This window comes from Propithecus coquereli, unplaced genomic scaffold, assembly GCF_000956105.1.
Source record: "Propithecus coquereli isolate 6110/MARCELLA unplaced genomic scaffold, Pcoq_1.0 Scaffold388, whole genome shotgun sequence".
NCBI lineage: Eukaryota > Metazoa > Chordata > Mammalia > Primates > Indriidae > Propithecus > Propithecus coquereli.
The window spans coordinates 1,550,833-1,562,355 of NW_012149596.1; the positions used below are offsets into that span (position 1 = coordinate 1,550,833).

An 11,523-nucleotide genomic window follows, 5' to 3' on the forward strand; every position below is an offset into this window, starting at 1 on the left:
AAAAAAAAAAAAAAAAAATGAACACAATCTCAGGGACCCATGGGACTATAATAAAAGATCCAAATTCATGTCATTGACATCCCATAAGGAGAGGAAGAAAAAGAAAATGTGGCTAAAAGAGTAGTCAAAGAAATAATGGCTGAAAACTTCTTGAATTTGGCAAAAAACGTAAACCTACAGATTCGAGAAGCTGAGCAAACCCATAATAGGATAGACCCAAAGAATTCATACCAAGACATGTCAAAATTAAACTTCTTAAAACTAAAGAAAAAGAAAAATAATCCTGAAAACAGCCAGAGAAAAACAATGTATCACCTATAGGGAAAAAAAAAAAAACAATTTGAATCACAGCAGAGACCACAGAGGCTAGAAAGAAGCAGCATAACACTTTTTGAGCACTGACAGAAAAGAACTGTCAACCATAAATTCTATATCTGGCAAAATTACCCTTCAGGAATGTAGGGGGAATCAAGACCTTCTCAGGTGAAGGAAATCTAAAAGAATTTGTCTCTGGCAGAACTTAAGAAAATGTCTTAAGAAAATGTCTATAGGAAGTTCTTCAAACACAAAGGACATAATAGAAGAATGAATCTCAGAACATCAGGAAAGAGGCAAGAACAATGGGAAGAGCAGAAAAATGACTAATAAGATATAAATATATAAGGAAGAGAAAGGGAATCACAGGTAGGGGTGGAAAGAGAGAGAATAAGAGACACACATCCCTAGGGACATTTACCAAACTGTTTAAGATGATGAGACCTATCCTCTCCAGAAGGTGATTTAATCAATTGTGCCTTTTTATATTCAAATCCTTTTTATGTTCCTGACTAGCCTGGATTTTTATAGGGTGCAACTGTTCCATTTGCAGTGAGAAAAATTCTATTTCTTTTATAAGAGCAAAAGAGAAAAATGCTTGGGATCAGACACATGCCCCAATGGAACTAGAATTTAAAAAAAATACATGAGCACAGAGTCCAGCCTCCCATTGCTCGCCAAATCTGACAGCTGAGCCATATGGCAAGTACAGTTTGTCAAAGGCCCACAATGTTGGTGGTAAGAAGCAGCTGAAGTTACAGACGGGCTTGGTGCAGTTGCATGTGGTTGGTGCTAGACAGCTGGAACACACAGTGCACTACAATGCTGGGGCATCTGGTTCTGAGCAAGGTGGAGTAAGCACATTCTACCCTGTCTCTCCCACTGAATGCAGGTATAAAACTTGGACGTGTTTGATGATTCTGAAAAGCAAGAAAGGAAGAAGATAGATTAGGGGAAAAGGCCAGAATGTGAAATATCACCAAACAGACTGTGAGTTTGCCACTTTTTCTCTGGTATCCCCTGGTCCAGGATCAAGGCAGCATCAAACCAAGAAGAGAGCACTGGGACACAGATGGAGAGCTCAAGAAGCAGCCCGGTAGAACTGGATTGAAGAGTGGTAAACAGCACTCCTGGGCACAGTTGGGGGAAGTGTGCAGCACAGCAGGGTAAGTAACATCTCAGTTTTCTGTCAGGAGGATGGAAAAGGAGGGCCACAGGGAACCAGAAAGTACACAGGAAATCATGGAGAGGAGTAGTTCAGGAAAGCAACCCCATAAAATCATTTATCCACTCTTCGGCTCACCCTCAAGTAGCGCATGTGTGAAGGGCCAGGTGAGGTGGCTCACGCCTGTAATCCTAGCACTCTGGGAGGCAGAGGCGGGAGGATAGCTCGAGGTCAGGAGTTCGAGACAAGCCTGAGCAAGAGCGAGACCCATCTCTACTAAAAATAGAAAGAAATTAGCTGAACAACTAAAAATATAGAGAAAAAATTAGCCGGGCATGGTGGCACATGTCTGTAGTCCCAGCTACTCGGGAGGCTGAGGCAAGAGGATCCCGAGCCCAGGCGTTTGAGGTTGCTGTGAACTACGCTGATGCCACAGCACTCTAGCCCCAGGCAACAGAGTGAGACTCTGTCTCAAAAAAAAAAAAAAGAAATAAAAGAAGAAGTGCATGTGTGGATCTAATCCTAAAAAGAAAAGCAAACACTTTGAGAACTGAACTAAGGAACAAACCACTACCTGAATCCCAGAATGGCCATAGAGTGGCACACAGACAGGATAGGTCTGAATAGCACGGCATAGCTTTGAAAACTGAACTGACACTGAAACTATAAACCACAGAAGGCTGATTAGAACTTGCAGCCTGAATGCAACTGGGTTGATTGCCTATCACAAACAAAAACATCAACATTCTCCATAGGATTTAAACATAACCCAGAGCTTCATAACATCATATTCGAAATGTCCAGGACATGATCCAAAATTACATGGTACACAAAAAACAAGTAAAATCTCAACTCACATGAGAATCAACAGACACCAACTCTGAGATGACACAGATGTTGCAAATGTTTGAGAAAGTCTTTAAAGCAGCTATTATAAAAATATCCCAAGAAGTAAGGGCAAACACTCTGGGAACCAACAGAAAAATAGAAAGTCTCGCCAAAGAAACAAGATATAATATAAATAAGAACCAAATGGAAATTTTAAAATTGAAAAAGATAATAACTGAAATAAACTCCCACTGGATGGACGCAATAACACAAGAAAGATAACAGAAAAGAGTAACTTTAAGGTAAATCAATAGGAATTATCCAATCCGAAAAAAAACAATCAAAAATATGAACAGAGATTCTGGGACCTGTGGTACAATACCAAAAGGTCCAAAATTCATGTTATCAGAGTTCCAGAAGGAGAGAATAAAGGGCACAGTACAGAAAAATATTTGAGGAAATAATTCCTGAACACTTCCCAAATACAGCAAAAGACAAAAGCTGTAGGTTCAGGACGTTCAGTAAGACCCAAACAGGATAAACCCAAAAAAATCCAGACACAGACACATCATCATCAAACTGCTGAAAACTAAGGACAAGGGAAAAACAACGAATTACTTACAGGGGAACAACTATTCAAGTGACTGTGGATTTCTCATCAGAAACCATGGAGTGCAGGAGGAAGTGGAACAACATGGTTAAAGTTCCAGAAGAAAGCAACAGTCCACTGAGAAGTCTATATGCAGTGAAAATTTCCTTCAGCAATGAAGGTGAAATAAAGACATTCTCAATGAAGGAAAACTAAGAATGTGTTGCCAGCAGACTTGTGGTGAAACAACTGCTAATGGTAATTCTTCATGACAGGCAATTGATAACCAGAAGGAAAACCTGGATTGGATTGTCAACAATGAGGGAAAAACAACTGAAGTGGTAAAAACCTAGGTAAATATAATGTAATATAATAGATTATCCTTCTCCTTTTGAGTTCTTTAAAATATGTTTGACAGCTGGAAGAAAAATTATAACATTGTCTAGTGGGGTTTTCAATGTATGTAGAAGTAATACATAAGACAACAAAAACATAAAGGGGAGAGAGGGTAAAGTGACTTCTAATATGGTAAAGTTCACACACTCCACTTAAAGAGGTAAAATATTGATTCTAAGCATATTATGTAAAGTTAAATGTATATGATAATCTGTAGGAAAACCACCAAAAATCTATGTAAATATAGTCAAAACGCAACAGATAAATGAAAATGTAATACCAAAAAATGTACAAATAACCCAAAAGGTGGCAGAAAAAGAGGAACAAAAAAGGAAAAAAAAACAGAAACCACACAATAAAATGGTAGACCTAAATCCAAGACTATCAATAATTACATTACATGTAAATGGACTGAACATACCAATTGAAAGAAATTTTCAAAATGGATTAATATTATCCAACTGTTATTGACTGAATTGTGTCCCTCCCCCACTCAAAGTCATATGTTGAAGCCCTACCCCCAATGTCATTATATTTGAAGACAGGGCCTTTATGGAGGTACTTAAGGTTAAATGAGGTCATAGGGGTAGGACCCTAACCCAACAGAACTGGTGTACATATAAGAACAGGAAGAGGTATCAGAGCTCTCTTTCTCTCTCCATGCATGAGCAGAGGAAAGGCTATGTGAGGACACAGCAAGAAAATGGGCATCTGCAAGCCAGAAAGAGTGCCCTTACCAGAAGTCAAATCAGCTGGCACCTTGATCTGGGACTTCCCAGCCCCCAGAACTAAAAGAAAATAGGCCTGGACACAGCAGCCGCAGCCTGCTAGCAGCGCGCCAACCCGCCGACCCGGGGCTGTGGAGCGGGTGAGCGCGCAGGCCAGGCCGAAGCTGCACTGTCACGCGGCGTGGGCCTGTCTGCGGCCATGGGAGCGTCCACGCGCGGCTCCTGCGCGCAGTCATCATGCAGGCCCTGGGCTCGGGCAAGGGCACTGTGTCGTCGCGCATCACCCAACACTTCGAGCTGAAGCACCTCTCCAGCGGGGACCTGCTCCGAGACAACATGCTGCGGGGCACAGAAACTGGTGTGTTAGCCAAGGCTTTCATTGACCAAGGGAAACTCATCCCAGACGATGTCATGACTCGGCTGGCCCTTCATGAGCTGAAAAATCTCGCCCAATATAGCTGGCTGTTCGATGATTTTCCAAGGACACTTCCACAGGCGGAAGCCCTAGATAAAGCTTATCAGATAGACACAGTGATTAACCTGAATGTGCCCTTTGAGGTCATTAAACAACGTCTCACTGCTCGCTGGATTCCTCCAGCCAGTGGCCGAGTCTACAACATGGAATTCGACCCTCCCCAAACTGTGGGCATTGACGATGTGACGGGGGAGCCTCTCATTCAGCGTGAGGATGACCGACCACAGACGGTTATCAAGAGACTGAAGGCTTATGAAGCCCAAACGAAGCCAGTCCTGGAATATTACCAGAAAGAAAGGGGTGCTGGAAACATTCTCTGGAACAGAAACCAACAAGATTTGGCCCCAGGTATACTCTTTCCTACAAACTAAAGTTCCACAGACAAACCAGAAAGCCTCAGTTACTCCGTGAGAAGAAATGCATATAACTAGTAAGATGAACAAAACTTCCTTGTCCTTGCATTTAGAAGCTTCTTTTCTTAAGACTCCAGCTTGTATGAATATTCTTTTAAAATTATGTTACTTTTATTTCTACTGATTTTATACTGGATACTAAGGATGTGCCAAATGAGTCAGATACTAAGATTAATTTTTTTGAAATCATCTAGTGTGTTTTATCTAGTTATCTTCTATGGGTGTGCAATTCAAAAATATCAGAGATGTCTAAAGTTTTATAACATCTGTTGGAGCAAAATTAAAAGAGCAATTGGTAGTAAATAACCTTTTGTTCAGTCAGAATAAATCGTTGATAAAATTTCCATATTTTTCTGGAAAAGTTTAAAAAATTATCTGTCATTTGGGGAAAACATCTCTTCAAAGGTTTTTGCATAAATTGATGCCAAAAAAGACATTTATAACATGGTGGAACGTGGTTTCATGAGATACCATATCTATAAAACTCCAGAAAAAAAGCAGATGGATTTACAGATCTGTTGCAAGATACAAATAAATGTATAAGCAAGGCATGCTGCATTTTGTTGTTAAACATACCTTCAGTTTACTCAGAATTTCAATTTGCTATAAAAATGAAATGTATAAATTACCATACAGGAAAATATTACTTTAAGATGACTTGTTTTCTTTTCAAAATATGTATGTATTGAGGGATATGATTTATGTCAGAAATTGACATTACAAAATCTTGGATAAGCACCAAAGTTGAATGAATTTTCAACAGAAAATGTAATTAAAGTCTTGTTTTTAGATGTAACTCAGGTTAAGAAATGCGTGTTTCAGGATCTCCTTGCCAGTTTTTCTCTTTGATCCAAACATGTTCTGCCTTGATAAATCTAAGATTCAGTGAAAGAAAAGGAAGGAAGGAGGGAAGGGAAGAAGAAAAGAAAAGAAAAGAGAAAACCCATGGCACTATGTAAAATGAGCATACTTTGTCTTTAGGAAATAGAAAGAGATCAGGCATGCCTGGGGAATATTCCCTTGGCATAAATAGCAATCATAATTAGTAAACAGGTGTAGCAATAAAAAGAATGTATATGATAGGGTAACAAGGACCAGGAGAGTAACTGAGTTTCCTGAAGCAGTTCTTTATTCCCAAAGAATTGGTATCTACTAGCTTTTACTGTCACCCTGTCTTAGGGAGAAAGAACTCTGCTGGCAAGTGTCATGTGAGCAGCCATTTATAAATATACATCATTTTCGATTCCTTAGTGGGGCAACAAGGATGCATGCTTGTGTACTGTGACCTGGAGGAGAAGTAGGCAATATGAGAGATGGAAGAAAAACCTATGTCTTCCATAGGATATTTACTCTTACTTGGTGCTAAATCAAATGAAACAAGCCCTGTACATGCTGTTATTAACTGTCTTTGAAAATTTGGCCCATTTTATTCCAGGCACATACAAATGCCAGCAAATAGTTCTTATGTATCCTGGAGGAAAAAAACTTATTTTCCTTTTCCTTTGATTTTTCAAAAATTTACTGTTGATCTTTCAAAATGGACCAAGGCTTTTTTAAAGGATTACAGTAAATATTTCATTCTTTATAAAACCTTATATAATGCCTTATTTGAATGTTAATATTATGTGTTTTCTAAAAATATTGTGAACCACTAAACTTATGAATTATCACTAGATTATCAGGCATGCATTAGTCTTTATTAGAATAAAATGAAATTTCTTAACTGAGGCTATTGCTTTCTCTTTGGTGCCTCACAGGGCCTACTCCATCCCACCTTCCTTTCTGCTGTCCTGATGTCTCACTGGCTTCTGAATGAGGGACTCTGATCTGATAAATTGTCTTAAAAACAGTAAAAAAATAAAAAATAAAAAATAAATAAATTTTTGTTGTTCAAGCCACCCAGTCGGTGGTACTTTCTTTTAACAGCCCAAGCAGATTAATATACTCAGCTATATGCTGTCTAAAAGAACATACATCAAATATAATAATATACGTAGGATAAAAGAAGAAATGGAAAAAATGTATCATTGAAATACTAATCAAAGGAAAACTGGAGTGACCATATTAATAACAGCCAAAGTAGACCTCAGAGCAAAAAAAAAAAAAAAATCATCTGGGATAATGACTGACATGACATAAGGATAAAAGAATAAATTAACCAAAAGACAAACACTCCTAAAAGTATATATACCTAACAGAGCTTCAAAATATAATGCATGAAGCAAAAATTGATACGTGACATGAGAAATAGGCAACTTTGCAACAGTAATTGTACACTTCAATACTCCTTTCTCAATAACTGATAGAACCAGTAGAAAGAAAATCAGCAAGAATACAGAACTAAACAACACCATCAACCAACTGTATGCAACTGACACATACAAACACTTTACTAAAAAACAATAGAACAGGCTGGGCATGTTGTGGGTCATGCCTGTAATCCTAGCACTTTGGGAGGCCAACATGGGAGGATCGCTTGAGGCCAGGAGTTAGAGACCAGACGGAACAACATAGCGAGACCCCCATCTCTACAAAAAAATAGAAAAATTAGCTGGGCATGGTAGCCCACACCTGTTGTCCCAGCTACTTGGGAATCTGAGGTGGGAGGAACATTTGAGCCCAGAAATTTGAGTTTGCAGTGAGCTATGATGACACCACTGTACTCCAGCCCAGGCAACAGACTGAGACCCTGTCTCAAAAAAAAAAAGCCCATCTGCTTGTTGAATTCATAAAAATGTATGTGTCATTTATACAGTACTACAAAAGACAGCTGTCAGCAAGCCAGGAAGAGAGGCCTTACCAGAAACCAACCCCGATGGCACCTTGATCTTGGATGTCTAGCCTCCAGAACTGTGACAAAACAAATTTCTGTTGTTTAAGCCACCCAGTCTGTCATACTTTGTTATGGCAGCCTGAGCAGACCACTACATATGTATAAGATCTGTGTGCTGAAAATGTTGATTAAATAAGCGAAAGAAGATCTAAATAAACGGAGAGACATACTGTGTTCACGGATTGGAAGACTCAACATAGTAAAGATGTCAATTCTCCCAAATTGATCTATAGGTTTAACTCAATTCCATTCAAAATCCTACCAAGATAATTTTTAGAGATACAAAAAGATTATTCTAAAATTTATATGGAAAGGAAAAGGAACAAGAATAGCTAATCTTGAAAAAGTAGAATAAAGTAGGAGAAATAATACTACCTGATTTTAAGACTCACTTTAAAGTTGCAGTAATGAAGACAGTGTGGTATTGGTGAAGGGATGGATACACAGATCAAAAGAATAGACTAGAGAAATTAAAACTACCAAAATGTTTGTACCCCCATAATATCTTGAATTTAAAAAATAAATAAATAAAAATAAATAATCATTGAAAAGGAAAAAAAAACTTAAAAAAAAAAAAAGAAAACAGGAGAAAAACTACGTGACACTGATCTGGGCAATGATTTTTTGGATTTGACCCCAAAAGCTCAAGAAACAGAAACAAAAGTAGGCAAATGGGATTACATCAAACTAAAAGCTTCTGCATATTGGCCATTTGGATGTAATCTCTTGAAAAATGCCTATTCGTGTCCTTTGCCTACTTTTTAATGGGATTATTTAGGATTTTTCTGTTATTTGAGTTCCTTGTAAATTTTGTATATTATTCCCCTGTCAGATGAAATGCAAATTAGAACCACAATAACATACCATCTTACACTAGTCAGAATGGATATGATTTTTTTAAAATTTCAGAATATTACAGGGGTACAAATGTTTAGGTTACATATATTGGCTTTGTTCCACCTGAGTCAGAGCTACAAGCATGTCCGTCCCCTAGACAGTGCACACCGCACCCATTAGGTGTGAATATACCCATCCCCTCCTCCCCCTCCCACCTGCCCGACACCCGATGAACGTTACTACTATATGTGCACATAAGTGTTGATCAGTTAATACCAATTTGATGGTGAGTACATGTGGTACTTGTTTTTCCATTCTTGTGATACTTCACTTAGTAGAATGGGCTCCAGGTCTATCCAGGATAATATAAGAGGTGCTAGATCACCATTGTTTTTTGTGGCTAAGTAGTACTTCATGGTATACATATACCACATTTTATTAATCCACTCATGTATTGATCGGCACTTGGGTTGTTTCCACATCTTTGCAATTGTGAACTGTGCTGCTATAAACATTCGAGTGCAGATGTTTATTTTATAGAATGTCTTTTTTTCCTGTGGGTAGATGCCCAGTAATGAGATTGCTGGAAGAATGGATATGATTAAAAAGACAAAAAGTAACATGTTGGTGAGGATGCAGAGAAAAGGGAACACCTATATAGTGTTGGTAGAAATGTAAATGCGTATAATCTCTATGGAAAACATTATAGAGATTTCTCAAAGAACTAAAAATAGAGCTACCATTTGATTCAGCAATCCTGCTATTAGGTAACTACACAAAGGAAAATAAATAACGATATCAAAAAGATACCTGACCTCATATGTTTATCACAGCACTATTGACAACAGCAACAATATGGAATCAACCTAAGTGTCTATCAACGGATGATTGTATAAAGGAAATGTGGTAATGTATACACAATGGAATACTATTCAGCCATAAAAAATAAAATCATGTCTTTTGCAGCAACATGGTTAGAACTGGAGACCATTATCTTAAATGAAACAACTCAGACACAGAAAGACAAATACTGCATGTTCTCACTTATAAGTGGGAACTGAATAATGTGTACACATGGACATAGAATGTGGAATGATAGACAATGGAGACTTGGAAGGGTGGGCGGGTAAAAAGGGGGTAGATGATGAGAAATTACTTAATCAGTACAACTTATGTTATTCAAGTGATAGATAACCTAAAAGCTCTGACTTCACCACTACATAATATATCCGTGTAACAAAATTTTATTTGTACCCCATACACTTTTACAAATAAATTTTTTCTAAAACTTCTGCATAGCAAAGGAAACAATTAACAGAGTGAAGAGGCAACCTATAGAAACGGCAAAAATATTTGCAAGCCATACATCTGATTTGGGGTTAATATCCAAAATATATAAGGAACTTAAACAACTCAACAGCAAGAAAACCCAATTAAAAAATGGGCAAATAGACATTTCTTGAAAGAAGACAAATGGCCAACAGATATATGAAAAAATGCTCAACATCACTAATCATTAGGGAAATACAAATTAAAACCACAGTGAGATATCACCTCATACCTATCAGAATGGCTATCATAAAGATTTAAAAAACAAGTATTGGCAAGAATGTGGAAAAAGCAGAGCACTTGCACTCTGTTGAGGGAATGCAAATTAATATACAGCCATTATGGAAAACAGGAGATTCCTCAAAAAAAGTAAAAACAGAATTACCATGTGATCCAGCATTCCTACTTCTGGGTATATATCCAAAAGGTGTGAAATCAGTATGTTGAAGAGACAGCTGCACTCTCATGTTTATTGCAACATTTTACACAACAGCCAAGTTATGGAATCAACCTAAACTTCCATCAACAGATGAACAGATAAAGAATATGTGGTACATATTCACAGTGGAGTACTATTCAGCCTTTAAAAAGAGGGAAATTATGTCATTTGCAACAATGGATGAACCTGGAGGACATTATGCTAAGTGAAATAAGCTAGGCACAGAAAGATAGATACTATATGTTCTCATTCATATGTGGAAGCTAAAAAAGTTGATCTCAGAGAAGTAGAGAGTAGAACAGTGGTTGCTAGAGGCAGGGAAGGGTAGGAAGGAGGGGAGGATAGCCAAAGGTTGGTTAACAGATACATAAGTACACCTAGATAGGACAAATAATTTCTAGTGTTCTATAGCACTGTAGGATGACCATAATTGGCAACAAATTATTGTATATTTTCAAATAGTTAGAAGAGAGTTGCTCTACAAACAACTGTTAAGCAAATGGAAGGACAAGCCACATACTCAGAGAAAATATTTACAAACCATGTATCTGACGAAGGACTACTGTAAGAATGTACATAGAACTCTCAAAACTCGATAGTGAAACTGATCAACACTAACATGCTCACGTGGTAGTAATATTCATTGGGGGTTGGAGGGTGGGAGTGGGTAAACTCACAACTAATGGATGCGGTGAGCATTGTATGGGGGAAGGGCATGCCTCCAATCCTGGCTTGGGTGAGGCAAAGTCATAACATGTAACCAAAATGTTTGTACTACCATAATATCCTGAAATAAAAAAGAATTTATTTATGAATATATATGTATGTGTGTACATATACATGTGTATATTTACACATACATACATACTTGTACAAGTAAGATAGCAATTCAATTTGTTCTTGGAAATTAGAGATTAACCAATCAATGTGCTTAAATTTATTAAGTTTCAAAATGCCATTGATAAGAAGTAATTCCTGGTTAAATTAATCACCAATTAGCACTTTAAATTAAAAAAAGGATGGATTGTTGGCTGAAGTACTGAAAGAAATTAGGTGAACTTTGAGAGGAAGAAATAAAATATTTAAAGGATATAGAATACAACTGATAAACAAGTAAATTTAAAAATAAATGGAAAGATGTTATTGATTAAGTCAAGAAAGATTAAGAAAACTGGA

At 37.5% G+C, this 11,523-nt stretch overlaps 1 pseudogene; it reads left to right on the forward strand.

Moving 5' to 3' along the window:
• The first annotated feature begins 4,252 nt into the window (after window positions 1–4,252).
• On the forward strand, window positions 4,253–4,867 carry LOC105816793 (annotated as a pseudogene).
• Window positions 4,868–11,523: the final 6,656 nt, after the last annotated feature.